Here is a 6,000-nt window from a genome sequence, read left to right on the forward strand (position 1 = left end):
TGTGCAGAGTGTAAAATCATCATGAACTAGACGTAACGCAAAGCGTTACAAAATATGGCCGCCGAACTGTTCAGTAGGTTTTAACACAGAATGAGTCATGGTTGTCAGTGTGTTTGTGTGTTATGTGTTTTGTGTGTGTAAATTGGTTTGTTTTTCATTTTTATGTATAAAAGGAATTATTTGTGATAGATTTTCATGATTTGGTAATGTAATGTTTTTTGTCCTACTTTTTTGTGGATTGTTTTGGTATATCTTTCTTTTGCAATGTAGTTTGTTAAAACAGGTCACATAAAGAGGTGTGGAAACAAAGTGAAGTTTCCAACCACCAACAGGTGGCGCTATAGGTGATATCAGTCAGGCATATGCAGAGCCATAGAAAACAGAGTTGCGACACGCTTTGATGTCGCCGCTAGGGCTGTCACGTGGTTCATGTAAGCCTCAGTAGTTCCTAAAGGCTGATTCATGCTTCCTTACGTAAGCGTAAGCGCAAGAGGCCGCGCAAGCCCCTTGCGCGACCCTTGCGCGACTTCTTACGTCTTGCATGCGTCGGCCCCTTTTTCTAGACTTGCGTCATTTTTTACGTAAGCCCTTACGCGAGCCTCGCAGCCTGCATTCTATCAACGAATGAATTTGCGAATATCAGGCAAATGGCAGGCTCATGACAACACGCGCAACCTTTGGGAGCATGAACTGCACCGAGTAAATTTTGCGCAACCGTTAACCCCCAACGCTGTAGCAAGCAGCCGCCTTTAAGGCATTTGCCTGGCAGATAGAAAGCTGTTTCCCTAACAGAAAGTCTGAAGCTTGAAGTTCTTTTCAAACCTTTGCTTGGGTAGCACTGTTAAACTGAGCAGACATGCAGACTACATTTGAGTAATCTCATCACGTAACATTCGTTTTCTAAAAACAATCACATAGTATTGCATGTTTTACTGTGGTAGAAAATACGTTAGCTTAATGCTAACGTATATGGAAAATCCTATAGACACCGCGCTAGGTATTAGCATCAAGTAATTCACGTTAATGTTTTTGTATGAGCCTGACATTTGCTCTGCAGATAGATAACAGGTTCCCTAACAGAAAGTCTGAAGCTTGAAGTTATTTTCAAACCTTTACTTGGGAAGCACTGTAAAACTGAGTAGACATGCAGAATATTTTAGTAACCTCATCTCGTATCATTCGTTGATAGAATGCAGGCTGCGAGGCTCGCGTAAGGGCTTACGTAAAAAATGACGCAAGTCTAGAAAAAGGGGCCGACGCACGCAAGACGTAAGAAGTCGCGCAAGGGTCGCGCAAGGGGCTTGCGCGGCCTCTTGCGCTTGCGCTTACGCTTACGTAAGGAAGCATGAATCAGCCTTAAGAAACCGCAAGCTGTCATTGACTTGTATGGTACAGTAAGCTATTGCATGGTAAATATCATATCGTAAGCACACGTATGCTATATGTAACGTATTTTAGTGTGGTATGCTTTTGCGCTGTGGTTAAACATGGGAAGTACTGCATTTATTACTTTTGAATAATAATAATAATACACGTTTGGAGGGAAAAGTTCGTGTGAGCTTGGCCAGGTTACTTACGTGAGTGGTGCTAACTTTACGTTCTGCATTTGCACTTAGATAAACAAGTTACCATATAACTTGTACTGTTATTGGACTCTAAGCACTCTCAGCACTTTTGTTAAATATCAGCTTTTCCAAAGTACTTTTTATCTTTATAACCAAGTTGTTATTTTGAAAGGACATGTAGTACTAAAGGACATTAAATGACATTACATTTTAGTTATTTTTGTAGGACATGCATCAGAACCATGGAGATTTTAATATGGAGCCATGTATCAGATCTATCAAGCAGCCACTCATTATGACTGAATATATCAATACAGTCAATAGAACCAAATCTAACTCTACAAGCAAATATTCACAGTTGCAATTTATGTCAGAGCTGATGAGCTGGAATAATAATATGGACCGGAATAGACCAATTCACAAGCAAACAACATATTTTATTTAAGTTCCATTCACACCCTTCTCATGCTTTTCATCTGTATTGATATAAGCCTTGCTCAGAGCAGGGAACAGAGAAGGGAAGGCCACACGCAGAGTAGCTATGTATGTATTAGATTTATTAAATGAATCAAACTGAACAGAAGTCAGTATTGGAGTTGGAAAATAAAAGTGTAAGCAATCAGTATAATGCGGTGCAGTGAATAAGCAAACAAAATCCAAAATCGGTGAGGGAGAGACAGAGCAGCAGCGGACCCCCTCCAGTCTGGTCTGAAGTGCTTTTCAAGGCCCAGACCCCAGATTAGCACGACTCCAAGCACCTGCGCCCAGCTCACCTATAAGAATCAGATGCAGCACACAGACAGGAGGAGGAGGAGCCAGGCAAAGCAGTAAAAAAGTAAACAGGGACAGGGAAAATGGTTAGATAACCCAGCATCATATCAATGGGTGATATAGGTGAGATAGACTGCTAGATAATGGCATGAGCTTGGGTCGACCTGCGCCAGGAGGAGACCTGCTATTGGTGGACTGCCTGTGTGCACTGAGGAGGAGGAGGAGAGGAAGTGGAGTAAGGAGAGGAGGAGGGGGAGAGGATGAGGAGGAGGAAGAACAAGAAGAGACAGAGGATGAAGAGGTGATGGAGAGAGAGCAGGGGTAGAAGAGCGGAGAGAAGGGGACAGAGAGGGAGAAAGAAGAAAATGAAGATGAAGAGAAGGAAGAGAGGGAGACAAGAGGAGGAAGAACAGGTTTTTAGCTTTGGCTCTCTCTAGTAAACCCACTGATCAAAACACAGGCTTGCTTCAGAAGAGCCACACTCTCTATACACTCTCATTTCACACACACACTCACACATGTAACACTGAACACGTGTCTGTCTAACACTGCGATACCCTCTTCAGACACACATTGAAAGCACACCAGCCTGGCAACACTATATTACAGCACTAATATTATTGTAGGCCTATGTGTGTGTGTGTGCAGACCAGCCTGGCAACACTATATTACTGCACTAATAGTATTAGCAGCAGTGGTATTATTTTGGTAATGTTTTAAAACCTAACAATCAAAAAAACTTTACATAATAATGTCACCTGACAACAAAAAGTCTTACCACGGACTTATCACGTTAATTACCTCACGAAATGATCATGTTAATTACCTCACATTATAGCCTCCGTTACCAAGCTTTCAGTTAGGTCCATACATCCATTACATGTTTAACATCAACATCGACATTTCATGCAAACCAAATGTAAAAAATATCGATGTCTAAGAGTATACTACTGATAGCTAATGCTAAAAAGTGTGAAAACCGTTTAAAATGCTGTTATTTCATCAACTTACCAGTATTTGTTCTTGATGCGCGGTTGAAATGAACGGGGCTCCGTTGGAACTTGGGAACTTTTGGCGTCTCCATAACCCGGAAGTGTCGTCCGCCATTTTTTACAATGGGAGTGAATGGAAGTGTCGCAACTCTGTTTTCTATGGCTCTGGGCATATGTACAGGCATATGTACGGGTTCGGGCCAGCGTCCACCCTAAGACATTTTCTCTGGATCAAACAATGTTCGCAAGAGTTATAAGAGACTTTGTGTTTTGTGGCAAGCACTGGCAAGTTGGCAAAGCTTGAGGGTCTGCCACGCCCACACCTTCCGACTAATGAGAAAATCCAATATAACTTTTAGTCGCCCATGGATGAAGAGTAACCTGACCACATTTCAAGGCGTTACCATTAAATTTGTTGGAGGAGTTCGATCAGATGCGAGGTGTGCAAACGCCGTCAAAACGCATCTTCCACTCAAAATGGCCGACTTCCTGTGGACCTGCCACCATGGCGTCGAGAGACTTTTTGGTGCGTCCAAGCATGATGAAGACGTGTACCGAATTCCGCCAAGCTACGCCAAAATAACCTCAATGCGCAGGGTTTTTTGCAATGTTCTAGGGGGAGCTCCAGAGCCATTTTGCTTCATCCGTGGACAAAAACTCTACCGAAGATGGACGGTTACATGCTTGCTGTCCCTAGCAAATTTGGTAATTTTCCGAGCACTTTGACATATATTCGATTAAAACACCTCATTTTTGCTTTTTAATTTTTATCTAGGTGGCGCTATACATGTAATGACTGGTTATGGTATGGGTTGACATGGCCCCTTGACACAAACATACAAGAACAATTTGGCCCTCCAAGGCCCTTCGGTTCTCGGGATATTCGAAGAAAACTGTCGCGCCACCTACAGGCCAGTTGGTGTATAATCATATAAATCAATTTATTGCATGCCCCCCCCGTGAACGGAATTCCACAAAACTTAACGTGCAGTCAGAAGGTGTCATAATGATCCCACACCTCCGATTTCGTGCAGTTCTGACCTTGTCAACTTACAATTAAAATGTTTTACAACACTCCATTTTTGCTTTTTCATTTGTAACTAGGTGGCGCTAAACATGAAATGAGTGGTAGTGGAATGGTTGACGTGGTCTCTTAAGACCAACATACAAAAAAAATGTGGTCCTCCTAAGCCCTTAGATATTCACAGAAAACTGAATCGCCCCAACCTCTTTAAAAGGAGTCCAGTCCGACGGGGTGCAACGGATCAAAACGAAAATCAATGATTCCACGCTAATCTAGAGGGGCTACATGCCCACCAAATTTCGTGCACCCCGGTCTTTCAGTGTCCCGGGAATCGTTGACAGAAGAACGGCCGGCTGAAAAAAAAAAAAAAAAAAAAAACGACTACCGTATTTTCCGGACTATAAGGCGCACTTAAAAGCCTTTAATTTCATCAAAAAACGACAGTGCGCCTTATAATCCGGGGCACCTTATATATGGATTAATTCTGGTTGCGCTCTGTCAAAATGTTTTAGTACGACTGTTAACTACAAAGCCGCGCTGTTTGCAGCATTACGGCTACCGTATTTTATATAAAACCTCGAACAATACATTGCTTCTGACCACTGCTGGTCTTTTTGCTGGTGACTCGATGTTGGAAGTGCCTTCTCTACGGCTAGCTTGAAATGACTAGGGGCGCGGGGGACAGTTTACCTCTGTGTCTCCCAAATGGAACTTGTTAGGTTTTAATTTTCCTCTGCTAAAGTAATAAACTAAGCCTACATAGTGATAGGCAAACTCATTATTCACATTTTTGTCATTGTGAGTACCGTCTTACTTTCACCACTGATGTTATGCTAGGCTTAGGCAAGTTATCGCTGGTTTAAACTAGCTAACTTTAGCTATTAGCTAGCTAGCTAGACAGCTATCGTTATGGTGTTAATTATCTGACTGCGTGTGTTCGTTCACATTGTCATTTTAATCCATTAGCTACTCAAATGAGCACATCAATTGTTAAACCATTATTAAACTTAGCATTTTGATTGTTTAACAGCATTGCCGATGTTTGACACTGTCAGATAACTGACCTAGCAGCTACGCTAGGACACTGCCCTGTCAGCATAGTAATTTGCTATGGAGTAATGCTGGTAGCGTTGCTCTCTATCCATTAAATATGGAATGTATTTCACGTGTAGAACCTATTTAGTATGGAAGCCCGTTTCCGCCACGTAAAAAAAACAAAAATACAGGTCACAATTCATTATTTTGAGATAGTATCTCATTATTTTGAGATACCATCTCGTTATTTTGTCAAAGTTATTTCATTATTTTGAGATACTATCTCGTTATTTTGACATATTTATCTCATTATTTTGAGATACTATCTCGTTATTTTGAGATAACTTCTCAACAGGACCAGACCAGTCATTGTAGCCTAATTGTAGCCTAGGCGCTATATATAGCCTATTATGACAGTAGATAGGCTGGAGATGATGGACTCGATTATTGAAGATTATTTCAGACATAGGTATACAAATGATGACATTTTGGCTCGATTATCTCAGGCGCACAACATTAATATTAGTAAAAGAACTCTAGAAAGAGCTCTTCAGAGGAATCAGCTGTGGCGAAGACGCAATAAGGCGAACATTGGAGAAGTAGCCGATTGAAT

Source organism: Sprattus sprattus, assembly GCF_963457725.1.
Source record: "Sprattus sprattus genome assembly, chromosome: 17".
Taxonomy (NCBI): Eukaryota; Metazoa; Chordata; class Actinopteri; order Clupeiformes; family Clupeidae; genus Sprattus; species Sprattus sprattus.